Here is a 17,642-nt window from a genome sequence, read left to right on the forward strand (position 1 = left end):
CTCTAATACACTCACAATTCTTGCTAATTTAATGTGGACTAAAGGAATCATTGCAACAATCTGATCTGTTATTTCCTCGGACTCTTCTTCAAAGAACTTGTCTCCAGCTTAGTGCAGCCCCTCACTCTCTTGGTTATATCCTAGACCTTGAGATTACCATAAATGCAAACCCTACATAATCTCAATATATATATTTTTTAACATCTTTATTGGCGTATAATTGCTTTACAATGGTGTGTTAGTTTCTGCTTTATAACAAAGTGAATCAGTTATACATATACATATGTCCCCGATATCTCTTCCGTCTTGCGTCTCCCTCCCTCCCATCCTCCCTATCCCACCCCTCTAGGTGGTCACAAAGCACCGAGCTGATCTCCCTGTGCTGTGTGGCTGCTTCCCACTAGCTATCTATTTTATGTTTGGTAGTGTGTATATGTCCAATCTCAATATTCTCATACCCCACTCTCTAACCAGTACCTCTCCCAGCTCACATCCAGCCATACTTGACCTCCACTGGGACCTACAGTTCATTAACCTAAATTGTCCCTCTCCTTGTGACATCTTCATTACCCTCTTACCTGGATTCATCTGTAGGCAATCATAATAATCTCCTTCACACTTGCTCTTGTCTTCCTTGTCCCATTTCTCCCTTCTTTGTACTGCTTCATGAAACTACATTTGGGTTAAATCCTTCCTTGTCTGGGCCATGCAGCTGAGTATTGCTGGAGAAAAACTTGCAACTATAATCATAGTGTCACTTTAAATGAAATATACAAACCATAATGCTACCAGGCAATTGTTCTGGCCCATTCAGTCTCTCATTTTCGTAGACAACTACTTCACATTTTTTTCAGAAGCAAAGGAACGCTTTATTCTTATTCTTTGATCAGAGAATGGAGAGGTGCAGGCTCCCGGTCTACAGCACTCACTCCCCACCACAGGCCATGGGTGGGGATGCTTTATAGGGATCTTGTGAGGGTGGGGCAGTGGGGGGTGTTCTCACAGGATTGGAGCAGAGTCTCTGCACACGATCTGCTGCTGCCATCTTGAATTGATGTGTCACACTCAGCACTTCTGCACTCAGCCAGCAGATTTGGTATGTCACAGCAGCAGTTCTGCATTGGGAACTCTAATCCAATGTGTTAGGTGCAAGGCTTCTGCACACGGGCTCCCTATAGGCAAGTGAAACCAGACTAAGCACAAAAGGAGAGCTTAGACTTTATCTTATTTTTCCTAGATATTATCTTATTTTTCCTGGGGAGCCCTGTGGGCTTTGCTGGTGACATTTACAGGTCATAAAATGGACTTTGCATTTCATTCTAAGTGTTATGGGGAGCCATTTAAGGGTTTTAAGTAAACGAGTGAGATGATCTGATTCACATTTTCAAAAGCCTCCCCTGGTGGCTTCGTGGAGAAAAACATGAAAGGGGGATGAGGGGCAAGCCTGGAAGCAAGGACACATGGGCTTGGCAACTGTGCTCCACGCTCCTAATGTTTTCATGTTACCCGAAGCTCTCACTTGAGAATCTGAAAGGATTATGAATCAAGGGCAAAGGGAAAGGAGCTAACAGATGTGGTGAGGGCCAGGAGAAGCAGGAAACGTTGAGGCAGAAACCACAGAAAATTTCAGAGGGTTCCAGCAGGATTAAGTTTAATGGCTGTTACCATCTTTTGTCTCTAATAAATGTAAAAGTTCACCACAAATAAAGCTTTCACAAGTGGCAATTTCCCCTGAAATTCTGGGAATAGGGAGAAGGTCCAGAACCCTGGAGCTGAACAACAGAGTGTACAAAAATCTAGTCAGAGACTCCCAAATGAACAAAGAATGCTGAAAGGAAGGTGAAAAGGGTCAGCAACATAGGGTCTTGAGATGAGCACAATTTTGCCATCTGAATCTGCATTTGCTGCCCAACCTGCTAAGCTTTGCTACTGTCAGCCACTGAGCACAGGTGAGTATACTGGAAGATAGTAACTCCAATTTCATGTTTATTACTGATTCTCCTCCAACGTGGCAAGGATAAACGATGGAAATCAGTGTTCTCATCCTTGACTCCTCTCTATCAAGCTTCCCCATGTTCAGTTTTCTGTGAAAATGCAAAGAGCTCAGGTGTTTTTTGTGTCAATGAAAAGAGCTGATGGCATCTTTTCATATCTAAAGTTGTGAGAGCACTATTTCAATGCATATTTCATCTTGACACTCTTCTGCCCCATGGCTGCACTTCATGGGAAAGGACTACTGCTTTAGTCATGATTAATCAGTAACTGACTTACTCTGTAACTGGAAATGCAGCACAAGCCTGAGAATGATAATGCAGCTTCAAAGTCCTTTGTTTATGAAGTGTTTTTATCATAATTTAAAAATTCTACTTGTTTTCACGTAAAGCTATGAGGTAGGTTATCGTCACTGCCATTCTAAAGATGAGAATGTGGAGCTTGGATGACTCCTACAAGGTCATAAGAGAAGTTATTTGCTTAGTCAGGATGGAACTCACAGTCCTGTTTCACCAGATTATTGTCCTTTGAGTCACATAATTACAGTGACAAATGGAGTGACCAGAGATAAAATTTTAAGTGAGACAAGCATAGAAGTCCATTGATGCAAAAAGCTGGAAGGCAAAATGTGCCATTTTTCATGCAAGAAACATAGTCTGTGCCATGCTTTTAAGCCACTAAGGAGAAGTAAAATAAAGTTATATATTTGCTTTTTCTTCATTGTTGTTGCTATTTGTGCTATCTCTATTCCGTGAATACTGTCCTTGCTTTTAGGTTTGTCGAATGACTCTACTGTGGCTCTTGTCACTGGTAGAAACCATAGAAGAGAGCTTGATGTTTCCATGAAGTTCGATGTTTCCATGTTTCCTACTCAAAGGGCAAATGGTGAGTGCAATATAAAATAAGATCGAAATCCAGTAGAGGTTTTGACAATCTCATTCTGCCTTTCCTTTTTAGAATCTTATGAGATATATTGCTCTGCTGAGAGAGAAGGATGTTGAGGGTGAGAACAAAAGAGAACGGTCTATCGTTGCACTCAATTTTTTTTTTTTTTTTTTGATACGCGGCCCTCTCACTGTTGTGGCCTCTCCCGTTGTGGAGCACAGGCTCCAGACGCGCAGGCTCAGCGGCCATGGCTCACGGGCCCAGCCGCTCCGCGGCATGTGGGATCTTCCCGGACCGGGGCACGAACCTGTGTCTCCTGCATCGGCAGGCGGACTCTCAACCACTGCGCCACCAGGGAAGCCCTCAATTTCTTGATGTAGTGATTAACAAAAGGAAGTCTTTACATATTAAGTATGTTAATCATAGACGAAGCCTGAGGTGGGGTCAAAAGAAAAGGTCCAGCTTTATGAGCTGGAGAAGGGAATTATTTTATTCAGATCTGATGCTGAAGATTTAAAAGGAATGTCCTTATCATTCCATATCAATTGCCATCCCATCCAGGAGTGATAGGCATAAGCAAGGGCAAGTTGAGTGGTGACAGCTCTAAACAAAATAGACTTAAGGGTGGCTTCTAAGTGTGGAGAGTAACACAGCTTGTAGACAGACACGGGCAGGACCAACCTACAACAGAGGAACAGCATAGGGAACCATTTCTCACCTCTGCACATCAAGAGGAAAAATACTTATCAGTAGGAGAAAGAGTGAATGCAGTGAACATGTGGAAAAAGCCTTGGGAATCCCACGTCAAGCCAAGAGGTGCAAGGGAAAATTGTCCAGCCTGCTTTCCTTTCCTTGGGAGAAAAATCATCTATGAGATACTCATGTATATCAGTTGACTATTGTGGAATTTTTCCTGCACTTCAGGACAATTAGTAACTGAATATTTTGGAGGAGGGAGAGAAAACTGGCCAGGGTAAGCCCCTTCCATTGTTTCCCCAAGGTAACTGCGCTTACAATATTGTGATTGTCTATTTTCTCATTTCTATCTCTGCACAGCTGAAGGCTCTCCGAGGGCAGGGGTCTTGTCTGGCTTGTTCAGTGTGGTATCTCCAGTGCCTAGCACATTGTACTTGGCACTTAATACATTTGATGGTTGTTGGTTGTCCAAAGGAGTGAATGGTGGATCAAGTAAAGGCAGCATACAGACAGGAGAAGAAGTAAACTTTTGTTTTCTGAATCTAATCCTACTGGTAATCTTTAAGGAGATATATAGCATATAATTAAGAACCAGGCTGCCTAGTTTCCAAATCCAGTTTTCTCGTCTCCAAGCTGTGTCATTACAGGATGTTTCTTAACCTTACCTGTGAATGGGGACAAAGATACCCACTTATATCAGTGGTTATGTCAGGATATCAGAGTTTGGCTGCATGTACAGAAAACCCAAATAAGAGTAGTTCAAATAGGATAACGGTTTATCTTTCATTACCTAATAATGTCAGTTGGAAGAAAGGTAGTCCAGGGCTGCATGGCAGGTCTACTATGAAATCAGGACCCAAGCTCTTTCTACCTTTTCTTTTAGCCAGCCTTGGTGTGCGCCTTTTACAATGGTCATGTGGTGGTTGCTGGAGCTCCAGCTATTGCATCTGCTTTCTAGGCAGGAAAAAGGAGATGAACAAAAGCAAACTCCACATGACACTGAGTCTCCGCCCTTTAAAGAGATTCTGAGAAGACTCAACCAAAAACTTTCATTTATAACTCATTGGCCAGAACTGTGTCACACGTTTGCCCATCTGGGAAGGAGTCTGGGAAATGTATTTTTTGTCTTTTAGCTGGGCATATTGCTAGTCTTAAAATAAAAAGGGTCATGTTGGTAAGGAAAAAGTGGAGATTGGATATTGGATAGGCAACTAACCGTATTGGAACAGGTAAAGACTCACACAGTAGGCACTCAGGAAATGTGTTGTGCTCACGTTTAAATTAGACTTGTGATTGTAATTGAAAATGTATTAAAATATATAGAAATGATGGATATGTAGACTTGAACATTGAATTTATAGGACGTATCTTTTGGGTAGCTTCCCAGCTCATGGGTAATGATTAACGCTGACACGGTATTTACTGTGAACCTGGATCCTGATATATAATCACTCATTTAATCCTTAACCACAACTCTGAGAAGTAGCTACGGATATCATTTTCACTTTGTGGATGAGAAAAACTGAGAGTTAAGTAGGATGCTACCACAATCATCAAATGGTAGAACTAGGTAACATTTAAACTTAGACAATCTGCTTTCACGGTCTGTGCTCTTAATCACCAGTGTGAGAGAATGTCTTCCAATAAAAGTGTATTTAAAAGACCTCATTTCCGGGACTTCCCTGGTGGCGCAGTGGTTAAGAACCCGCCTGCCAATGCAGGGGGCACGGGTTTGAGCCCTGGTCCCGGATGATCCCACATGCCGCAGAGCAACTAAGCCCGTGTGCCACAACTACTGAGACTGTGCTCTGAGAAGCCTACGCACCGCAACGAAGAGTAGCACCCGCTCTCCGCAACTAGAGAAAGCCCATATGCAGCACTGAAGACCCAACACAGCCAATAAGTAAATCAATAAATAATTTAAAAAATAAAAAAATAAAACACTTGGAGTTTTTTAAAAAAATAAAATAAAACACCTCATTTCCTTCCTCTAAAAATTTTCCAGTTCCCTGGCTGGAATAAGCTAACTATGAAACCTTACAAATATATTTATATTTATTGTGTCTCTTTGATGCCATGTTCGAAATAAGGAGAATAAATAGCAGATGGTGATATCTGTTAGAATATAAACCAAATAGGGAAAAGACTGCCATTTTTTTCTGGCTGCAGGAAGTGCCTAATTTAGTGTCTCAAATATTATGAAAGTACTTGGCAAATCACATTTTTTAGTGAAGCTCGCACTTTGACTTTCCCAGCTACTGAGGCTCACCACATAAAGATGCTGCAATTTAAGAGCTTCCTTTACAGATGGTCTCCCTGTGCTATGCGGCTGCTTTGCACTAGCTATCTATTTGTGACCACCTAGAGGGGTGGGATAGGGAGGGTGGGAGGGAGACGCAAGAGGGAGAGGATATGGGGATATATGTATATGTATAGCATAGCTGATTCACTTTGTTTTACAGCAGAAACTAACACAACAATGTAAAGCAATTTTACTCCAATAAAGATGTTTTTTTAAAAAAAAGAGTGCTTCCTTTACAGATGGAGCTAAAATTCTCATCTTTAGTCAACATGAAAATATGCTGTTTATAAAAACATTTAAAGCCGAATGATCAGCAACCAAACAGTTCATAAAGAAAGGCACAAGGGCTTCCCTGGTGGCGCAGTGGTTGAGAGTCCGCCTGCCGATGCAGGGTACACGGGTTCGTGCCCTGGTCCGGGAAAATCCCACATGCCGCGGAGCGGCTAGGCCCGTGAGCCGTGACCGCTGAGCCTGCGCGTCCGGAGCCTGTGCTCCGCAACGGGAGAGGCCACAACAGTGAGAGGCCCGCGTACTGCAAAAAAAAAAAAAAAAAAAAAAAAAAAGAAAGGCACATATAATCAATTTGCATGCATATATGTATACACACATACGCATATGTACATATTTTGCATGTATATATTATAAATGCTCATGCTTATAAAAGAAAACACTACCCTGATTATTTTTAGAACATCTGTTGGGAGAAAAGGATATTACCCAGGCACCCTTCAAGGATGACACGGATGGTAGGTAGTGACTGATTATGAAGAAGTGCATGTCATCTATACAAGGTCAGGCAAAACAAAGCTTTGAGCCATTTCGGTGTTACCATGAAGGCAATTGCAATGCAATTTGCTAGTGACCAAATGATTATCAGTATTAACCCTGTCTGCAAAGGCAGGAGAGGGGGTGGCACTTAGCTCCTGTTCACTTTCTATTGTCAACCTACAAGGCATCAGTGGTGGGATGGGTGGCACCTACAACTGCATCTGATTGGCTGCTTTCACATCCTATGAAAGGAGAAGGAAGGGGCATCAGCAGGTGGGTTTACAGGAACAGTTTCATAAGCTGGAGACTGGATGCTATTTCTACTGCAGTAAACCTCAGGGGGCTGCTTTTTCCCTTTCTTCCCTTCTTTGGATTTTGCTAGTTAATACCCAAAAGGTTGACCCTTCACTCTGCCCTCAAAGAAGCCCTTCTGCCAGGGCTGGTGGCTATAGCTTTCAGCCACATGCACTCAGAAGTCAGTAAGTATTTCTCAGACTAGTGTATTTCTTTTCCTGTGGGCTTCATTGTTTTGGTGGTTGTTCTTTCCTTCATGTTTCAACATCTACTGTCATAAAAGTGACTCTGAGGGCCAAAGGAAGGCTGACAATTCTACTCGAGCCCTCTGTGGTACTTGTTGCCTGTTTCAAAAAGTGCCATTGTTTTCGGGTGGTTGGGGGATCATTTGCTGCTCTTGGGGTAGGGGAACCCTATAATGAAACAAATCTCCATAAAGAATATCACCTCTTGTAACATAATATTAATGTTGTTACTTTTGAAATTATTAGAGCAACAATCTTAGCTAGAAAATATCATTGAAGTATAGGAAATCAACTGCCTTTTGATTTCAGTAAAGGAGAAAAGGTTTTTTATCTTGTTACCTTGTCATTGCTTTGTAGTTTTTGAAAATGTGTGTAATTTCCAAGAAAGTGCATATTTCCTTAAGGCTAGCAGGAGATGAATGAGTAACAAGAGGACAATGATACCTACTTCTTTTAATAGAAGTTTTACTTGGTATGCTTTTTTAAAACTTTGTAAAAGATATACACTGATGTTTGGAATTTTAAAAACATCTACTTTTTAAACTGTTTATAAAAATTAGTTACATGGATTAGGGTTTTTGTGTGAGACTATTCAAATGTATTTACATGGTAACAGGATAAAAAATGTGGAATAGATTAGTTAAATCTGATTATTAAAAGAAAACAGCTACTTATGTATTTTGTGGCACCCCAGTTCTTAGTATATCTTTTCCCCTTAGAAACACTCATACCTCATTAATTTGGATGACATTCACTAGCAATTTGTCATAGTTTAGGCTGGATGAAATTTTTCTAGCCAGGTCTTAAATCAATGGTAGAGTAAATAAGTTGAGAAAAGAAGATCATAGAAGTCATGTTTCAACACTGTTTTTTATCTATTCACTCATTCTCTACCCAGAAATAATTTGGAAGCATATTTGCATTCAAACAACCCAGTGGTTATAGGCTTTCTACTTTACCTACAAATGAGTGATACTTCCATTCACCAACTACGTACTGAAAATCTATCTTGTCCCAGGAACTGTGCTAAGCACTTGAGATATCAGAACGAATCAGAGAGGTCGCCACCTTTGGAGAGCTCAAAGACTAGTGACGTGGTAGACGGGAAGTAAATAAACCACAGTGAGAGTCGTCAGTGCTCTTGTATGTGTATGAACAAATTGTGTGTGGATACAACAAGGTGTTAATGTCAGTGGAGCAGCAAGAGACAAGGCTGGAAAGGTAGGTTGGGACCCTCTCTCTACCTCTGCCCTCTGAGGCACTGTGGAGGTTAAGAAACAGCAGGCCAATGGAAAAAGCACTGAACTTCATCATTGCTGAAGCTTTCTGAGCTAGTTTATGTAAAATGGTGTAATAATACCTGCTTCTCAGACTAATGGGAAAACAAAATTAGGAAAAACATGAAAAGTGCCTAAAAACCTACTTGGTTCATAGTTAGCTTGGGTACTTTCCTTTCCCTCTTAAAATGCTATTTCTAGGAATCCTCCAAGAACTGTTTTTGTAAGTGAACAAACCCCCTAACTGAATCTTTTTGTTTCTTTGTCTGTTTTGTAAATATGACCTATGGCTTGTATTGTCTGTAAATTTTAATAACCTTCCAAATTTCTTTGATTATAGAAACATGAGTACAGAATCTGGAAATTAGAGGATTTGGATCTTTAGGCTGAGTTAGATCTATCATTCAGATGCCAACCGGATTTAAACTCACTTAAAGTTTTGGCAAAATTTCTTTCTCCTAGCCTTTTTGTCAAGAAGTAGAAATAATATATTTCTGAGCTAGTTCCTATGGAAATCTTTAAAGGATACATTTAATAATGTATGCAAAAGTGATTTGAAGAGATCCATACAAAGTAATAATAACAATATCTTACAAAATCTTTCATTAGGTAAATGTGGGTTATTTTAATTCTTTTATTTTATTTTATTTTTTTTTAGTATCTCTCCTGAATATTATTTCCTTTTCATTCGTTCTATAGTTTATCTGCATCTTCTCTTTTTTCAGATTAGTCTTACCAAAGATTTTTTTCTCATTATTTTTAATATTTTTTTTACATCTTTACTGGCGTATAATTGCTTTACAATGGTATGTTAGTTTCTGCTTTTTATAACAAAGTGAATCAGTTATACATACACATATGTTCCCATATCTCTTCCCTCTTGCGTCTCCCTCCCTCCCACCCTCCCTATCCCACCCCTCCAGGCGGTCACAAAGCACCGAGCTGATCTCCCTGTGCTATGCGGCTGCTTCCCACTATCTATCTACCTTACTTTGGTAGTGTATATATGTCCATGCCTTTCTCTCGCTTTGTCACAGCTTACCCTTCCCCCTCCCCATATCCTCAAGCCCATTCTCTAGTAGGTCTGTGTCTTTATTCCTGTCTTACCCCTAGGTTCTTCATGACATTTTTTTCCCCTTAAATTCCATTATATATGTGTTAGCATACGGTATTTGTCTTTCTCTTTCTGACTTACTTCATTCTGTATGACAGACTCTAGGTCTATCCACCTCATTACAAATAGCTCAATTTCGTTTGTTTTTATGGCTACTATTCCACTGTATATATGTGCCACATCTTCATCCATTCATCTGATGATGGACACTTAGGTTGTTTCCATCTCTGGGCTATTGTAAATAGAGCTGCAATGAACATTTTGGTACATGACTCTTTTTGAATTATGGTTTTCTCAGGGTATATACCCAGTAGTGGGATTGCTGGGTCATATGGTAGTTCTATTTGTAGTTTTGTAAGGAACCTCCATACTGTTCTCCACAGTGGTTGTATCAATTTACATTCCCACCAGCAGTGCAAGAGCGTTCTCTTTTCTCCACACCCTCTCCAGCATTATTGTTTCTAGATTTTTTGATGATGGCCATTCTGAGTGGTGTGAGATGATATCTCGTTGTAGTTTTGATTTGCATTTCTCTAATGATTAATGATGTTGAGCCTTCTTTCATGTGTTTATTGGCAGTCTGTATATCTTCTTTGGAGAAATGTCTATTTAGGTCTTCTGCCCATTTTTGGATTGGGTTGTTTGGTTTTTTGTTATTGAGCTGCATGAGCTGCTTATAAATTTTGGAGATTAATCCTTTGTCAGTTGCTTCATTTGCAAATATTTTCTCCCATTCTGAGGGTTGTCTTTTGGTCTTGTTTATGGTTTCCTTTGCTGTGCAAAAGCTTTGAAATTTCATTAGGTCCCATTTGTTTATTTTTGTTTTTATTTCCATTTCTCTAGGAGGTGGGTCACAAAGGATCTTGCTGTGATTTATGTCATAGAGTGTTCTGCCTATGTTTCCCTCTAAGAGTTTGATAATTTCTGGCCTTCCATTTAGGTCTTTAATCCATTTTGAGCTTATTTTTGTGTATGGTGTTAGGGAGTGATCTAATCTCATACTTTTACATGTACCTGTCCAGTTTTCCCAGCACCACTTATTGAAGAGGCTGTCCTTTCTCCACTGTACATTCCTGCCTCCTTTATCAAAGATAAGGTGACCATATGTGCGTGGGTTTATCTCTGGGCTTTCTATCCTGTTACAGCGATCTATCTTTCTGTTTTTGTGCCAGTACCATACTGTCTTGATTACTGTAGCTTTGTAGTATAGTCTGAAGTCAGGGAGCCTGATTCCTCCAGCTCCGTTTTTCATTCTCAAGATTGCTTTGGCTATTCGGGGTCTTTTGTGTTTCCATACAAATTGTGAAAGTTTTTGTTCTAGTTCTGTGAAAAATGCCAGTGGCAGTTTGTTAGGGATTGCATTGAATCTGTAGATTGCTTTGGGTAGTAGAGTCATTTTCACAATGTTGATTCTTCCAATCCAAGAACATGGTATATCTCTCCATCTATTTGTATCATCTTTAATTTCTTTGATCAGTGTCTTATAATTTTCTGCATACAGGTCTTTTGTCTCCTTAGGTAGGTTTATTCCTAGATATTTTATTCTTTTTGTTGCAATGGTAAATGGGAGTGTTTTCTTGATTTCACTTTCAGATTTTTCATCATTAGTGTACAGGAATGCCAGAGATTTCTGTGCATTAATTTTGTATCCTGCTACTTTACCAAATTCATTGATTAGCTCTAGTAGTTTTCTGGTAGCATCTTTAAGATTCTCTATGTATAGTATCATGTCATCTGCAAACAGTGACAGCTTAACTTTTTCTTTTCCGATTTGGATTCCTTTTATTTCCTTTTCTTCTCTGATTGCTGTGACTAAAACTTTGAAAACTATGTTGAATAATAGTGGTGAGAGTGGGCAACCTTGTCTTGTTCCTGATCTTAGTGGAAATGCTTTCAGTTTTTCACCATTGAGGATGATGTTGGCTGTGGGTTTGTCATATATGGCCTTTATTATGTTGAGGAAAGTTCCCTCTGTGCCTACTTTCTGCAGGGTTTTTATCATAAATGGGTGTTGAATTTTGTTGAAAGCTTTCTCTGCATCTATTGATATGATCATATGGTTTTTTCCTTCATTTTGTTAATATGGTGTATCACGTTGATTCATTTGCGTATATTGAAGAATCCTTGCATTCCTGGAATAAACCCCACTTGATCATGGTGTATGACCCGTTTAATGTGCTGTTGGATTCTGTTTGCTAGTATTTTGTTGAGGATTTTTGCATCTATGTTCGTCAGTGATATTGGCCTGTAGTTTTCTTTCTTTGTGACATCCTTGTCTGGTTTTGGTATCAGGGTGATGGTGGCCTCATAGAATAAGTTTGGGAGTGTTCCTCCCTCTGCTATATTTTGGAAGAGTTTGAGAAGGATAGGTGTTAGCTCTTCTCTAAATGTTTGAGAGAATTCACCTGTGAAGCCATCTGGTCCTGGGGTTTTGTTTGTTGGAAGATTTTTAATCACAGTTTCAATTTCAGGGCTTGTGATTGGTCTGTTCACATTTTCTATTTCTTCCTGATTCAGCCTTGGAAGGTTGTGCATTTCTAAGAATTTGTCCATTTCTTCCAGGCTGTCCATCTTATTGGCATAGAGTTGCTTGTAGTAATCTCTCATGATCTTTTGTATTTCTGCAGTGTCAGTTGTTACTTCTCCCTTTTCATTACTAATTATATTGATTTGAGTCTTCTCCCTTTTTTTCTTGATGAGTCTGGCTAATGGTTTATCAATTTTGTTTATCTTCTCAAAGAACCAGCTTTTAGTTTTATTGATCTTTGCTATTGTTTCCTTCATTTCTTTTTCATTTATTTCTGATCTGATTTTTATGATTTCTTTCCTTCTGCTAACTTTGGGGGTTTTTTGTTCTTCTTTCTCTAATTGCTTTAGGTGCAAGGTTAGTTTGTTTATTCGAGATGTTTCCTGTTTCTTACGGTAGGATTGTATTGCTATAAACTTCCCTCTTAGAACTGCTTTTGCTGCATCCCATAGATTTTGGGTCATTGTGTCTCCATTGTCATTTGTTTCTAAGTATTTTTTGATTTCCTCTTTGATTTCTTCAGTGATCACTTCGTTAGTAAGTAGTGTATTGTTTAGCCTCCATGTGTTTGTATTTTTTACAAATCTTTTCCTGTAATTGATATTTAGTCTCATAGCATTGTGGTTGGAAAAGATACTTGATACAATTTCAATTTTCTTAAATTTACCAAGGCTTGATTTGTGACCCAAGATATGATCTATCCTGGAGAATGTTCCATGAGCACTTGAGAAAAATGTGTATTCTGTTGTTTTTGGATGGAATGTCCTATAAATATCAATTAAGTCCAACTTGTTTAATGTTTAATTTAAAGCTTGTGTTTCCTTATTTATTTTCATTTTGGATGATCTGTCCATTGGTGAAAGTGGGGTGTTAAAGTCCCCTACTATGAATGTGTTACTGTTGATTTCCCCTTTTATAGCTGTTAGTATTTGCCTTATGTATGAGGTGCTCCTATGTTGGGTGCATAAATATTTACAATTGTTATATCTTCTTCTTGCATCGATCCGTTGATCATTATATAGTGTCCTTCTTTGTCTCTTGTAATAGTCTTTATTTTAAAGTCTATTTTGTCTGATATGAGAATTGCTACTCCAGGTTTCTTTTGGTTTCCATTTGCAAGGAATATTTTTTTCCATCCCCTCACTTTCAGTCTGTATGTGTCTCTAGGTCTGAAGTGGGTCTCTTGTAGACAGCAAATATATGGGTCTTGTTTTTGTAACCATTCAGCCAATCTGTGTCTTTTGGTGGGAGCATTTAGTCCATTTACATTTAAGGTAATTATTGATATGTATGTTCCTATTCCCATTTTCTTAATTGTTTTGGGTTCGTTATTGTAGTTCTTTTCCTTCTCTTGTGTTTCTTGCCTAGAGAAGTTCCATTAGCATTTGTTCTAAAGCTGGTTTGGTGGTGCTGAACTCTCTCAGCTTTTGCTTGTCTGTAAAGATTTTAATTTCTCCATCAAATCTGAATGAGATCCTTGCTGGGTAGAGTAATCTTGGTTGCAGGTTTTTCTCCTTCATCACTTTAAATACGTCCTGGCAGTCCCTTCTGGCTTGCAGAGCTTCTGCTGAAAGATCAGCTGTTAATCTTATGGGGATTCCCTTGTGTGTTATTTGTTGTTTTTCCCTTGCTGCTTTCAATATGTTTTCTTTGTATTTAATTTTTGACAGTTTGATTAATATGTATCTTGGCATATTTCTCCTTGGATTTATCCTGTATGGGACTCTCTGTGCTTCCTGGACTTGATTGACTATTTCCTTTCCCATATTAGGGAAGTTTTCAACTATAACCTCTTCAAATATTTTCTCAGTCCCTTTCTTTTTCTCTTCTTCTTCTGGAACGCCTATAATTTGAATGTTGGTGCCTTTAATGTTGTCCCAGAGGTCTCTGAGACTGTCCTCAGTTCTTTTCATTCTTTTTTCTTTATTCTGCTCTGCAGTAGTTATTTCCACTCTTTTATCTTCCAGGTCACTTATCCGTTCTTCTGCCTCAGTTATTCTGCTATTTATCCCATGTAGGGTATTTTTAATTTCATTTATTGTGTTGTTCATTGTTGTTTGTTTCATCTTTAGTTCTTCTAGGTCCTTGTTAAATGTTTCTTGCATTTTGTCTATTCTATTTCCAAGATTTTGGATCATGTTTACTATCATTATTCTGAATTCTTTTTCAGGTAGGCTGCCTATTTCCTCTTCATTTATTAGGTCTGGTGGGTTTTTATCTTGCTCCTTCATCTGCTGTGTGTTTTTCTGTCTTCCCATTTTGCTTATCTTACTGTGTTTAGGGTCTCCTTTTTGCAGGCTGCAGGTTCGTAGTTGCCGTTGTTTTTGGTGTCTGTCCCCAGTGGCTAAGGTTGGTTCAGTGGGTTGTGTAGGCTTCCTGGTGGAGGGGACTAGTGCCTGTGTTCTGGTGGATGAGGCTGGATCTTGTCTTTCTGTTGGGCAGGTCCACGTCTGGTGGTGTGTTTTGGGGTGTCTGTGGACTTATTATGATTTTAGGCAGCCTCTCTGCTAATGGGTGGGGTTGTGTTCCTGTCTTGCTAGTTGTTTGGCATAGGATGTCCAGCACTGTAGCTTGCTGGTCGTTGAGTGAAGCTGGGTGCTGGTGTTGAGATGGAGATCTCTGGGAGATTTTCACCATTTGATATTATGTGGAGCTGGGAGGTCTCTTGTGGACCAGTGTCCTGAAGTTGGCTCTCCCACCTCAGAGGCACAGCACTGACTCCTGGCTGCAGCACCAAGAGCCTTTCATCCACACAGCTCAGAATAAAAGGGAGAAAAAGTAGAAAGAAAGAATTAGTAGAAGTAGAAAGAGAGAAAGAAAGAAAGAAGGAAAGAGAGGAGGGAGGGAGGGAGGGAGGAAGGAAGGAAGGAGGGAAGGAAGGAAAAAAAGAAAGGAGATAAAGTAAAATAAAGTAAGATAAAATGTAATAAAGTTATTAAAATAAAAAAATAATTATTAAGAGATAAAAAAAGAAAAAAAATTAAAAAACCAAAAATAAAACTGACAGATAGAACCCTAGGACAAATGGTGGAAGCAAAGCTATAGAGACAAAATCTCACACAGAAGCCTACACATACACACTCACAAAAAGAGGAAAAGGGGAAAAAAAACAGATCTTGCTCTCAAAGTCCACCTCCTTGATTTGGGATGATTGGTTGTCTGTTCATATATTCCACAGATGCAGGGTACATCAAGTTGATTGTGGAGCTTTAATCCGCTGCTCCTGAGGCTGCTGCGAGAGATTTCCCTTTCTCTTCTTTGTTCTCACAGCTCCCAGGGGCTCAGCTTTGGATTTTGCCCCGCCTCTGCGTGTACGTCGCCGGAGGGCGTCTGTTCTTCGCTCAGACAGGACGGGGTTAAAGGAGCCGCTGATTCGGGGTCTCTGGCTCACTCAGGCCGGGGGGGAGGGAGGAGCACTGCGTGCGGGGCGGGCCTGCGGCGGCAGAGGCCAGCGTGACGTTGCACCAGCCTGAGGCGCTCCTTGCGTTCTCCTGGAGGAGTTGACCCTGGATTCCGAGACCCTGGCAGTGGCGGGCTGCACAGGCTCCCCAGAAGGGGGGTTTGGATAGTGACCTGTGCTCGCACACAGGCTTCTTGGTGGCGGCAGCAGCAGCTTTAGCGTCTCATGTCCGTCTCTGGGGTCCGCGCTTTTAGCCGCGGCTCGCGCCCGTCTCTGGAGCTCCTTTAAGCAGCGCGCTTAATCCCCTCTCCTCACGCACCAGGAAACAAAGAGGTAAGAAAAAGTCTCTTGCCTCTTCGGCAGGTCCAGACTTTTCCCCGGACTCCCTCCCGGCTAGCCGTGGTGCACTAACCCCCTGCAGGCTGTGTTCACGCCACCAACCCCAGTCCTCTCTCTGCCCTCCGCCGAAGCCCGAGCCTCAGCTCCCAGCCCCGCCCGCTCTGGCGGGTGAGCAGACAAGCCTCTCGGGCTGGTGAGTGCCGGTCGGCCCCGACTCTCTGTGCGGGAATCTCGCCGCTTTGCCCCCCGCACCCCTGTTGCTGTGCTCTCCTTCGCGGCTCCGAAGCTTTCCCTCTCCGCCACCCGCAGTCTCCGCCCACGAAGGGACTTCCTAGTGTGTGGAAACATTTCCTCCTTCACAGCTCCCTCCCACTGGTGCAGGTCCCGTCCCTATTCTTTTGTCTCTGTTTATTCTTTTTTCTTTTGCCCTACCCAGGTACGTGGGAGGTTTCTTGCCTTTTGGGAGGTCTGAGGTCTTCTGCCAGCGTCCAGTAGGTGTTCTGTAGGAGTTGTTCCATGTGTAGATGTATTTGTGGTGTATCTGTGGGGAAGAAGGTGATCTCCGCGTCTTACTCTTCCGCCATCTTCCCGGAAGCCCTCCTATTTTAATTCTTAATAACTTAACACGTCAATAATCTCTTGGGATAGAAATTTCTGGATAAAAATGCAGGTGTCTAAAAGTTTTGAGTATTTCCTTAAAGATGATAAGTACTCAATTCCATACCTAGTTTAGAGATTATTCTTTTTCATTTGGTATAGTTATGCTATGTGGTAGAACTAGAACAGTGCTTTTCTTTCTTTCCTTTTTTTTTTTTTTGCGGTTCGCGGGCCTCTCACTGTCATTGCCTCTCCCGTTGTGGAGCACAGGCTCCAGACGCACAGGCTCAGCGGCCATGGCTCACGGGCCCAGCCGCTCCTAGGCATACGGTAGCCTCCCGGACCAGGGCACGAACCTGTGTCCCCTGCATCAGCAGGCGGACTCTCAACCACTGTGCCACCAGGGAAGCCCAAGAACAGTGCTTTTCATATTTATTTTATTGAATCTCAGGACTCTTAGTATGTTGGCCAAGATTCATTGGTCAGTTCTATAGTCGTTAGTATTGAATACATCTTGTAACAGCTATTTTCAAGATAGTCCTAAATTCTCAGAGAATTATGTTAATTGTTTATCATCATACATAAGGGTTAATTTCTGATTTGTAATCTTAACGTAATAATGAAGGTTGGTAAAGTCCACAGTTACTGAGATGGAGCTTTTCCTTATGTTACATGTTTACCTGGGTCCTTACCAGTTACTGTATCTCATTTGATTTCATGAGTAGCTGATGTTTTCTTTCTGGTTGTGATTTTAGTGGGGTTTTTTTTGTTTTTGTTTTATGTGCGTTTTTTTTGGCCATGCTGTGCAGCATGTGGGATCTTAATTCCCCGACTAGGGATTGAACCCTCACCCCCTGCAGTGGAAGCATGGAGTTTTAACCACTGGACTGCCAGGAAAGTCCTGATTTTAGTGTTCTTGATTGCTGCCATACATATGTCTGTTAGCCTCATGCAATTGCTTGTGTTACTGTCAGGCTATAACCAGTGCATTTTAGGATGTAAACTGTACTTATGTCCAGTGATCAGTTTATAGAGGTAGTAATCACCCAGGTTTATACTTGACAGCCATATGAATGGCTCATGTGAACAATTCTTTTTTTACTTTATTATGTGATATGCAGAGTATTTTAGTTGTTAGGTTTAGATGTTGCAGAAGAAATGTTGCCATTTTTACACGGCCTCAGTACCTTTTAGAATTTGCTTGAA

This window comes from Tursiops truncatus, chromosome 5, assembly GCF_011762595.2.
Source record: "Tursiops truncatus isolate mTurTru1 chromosome 5, mTurTru1.mat.Y, whole genome shotgun sequence".
Taxonomy (NCBI): domain Eukaryota; kingdom Metazoa; phylum Chordata; class Mammalia; order Artiodactyla; family Delphinidae; genus Tursiops; species Tursiops truncatus.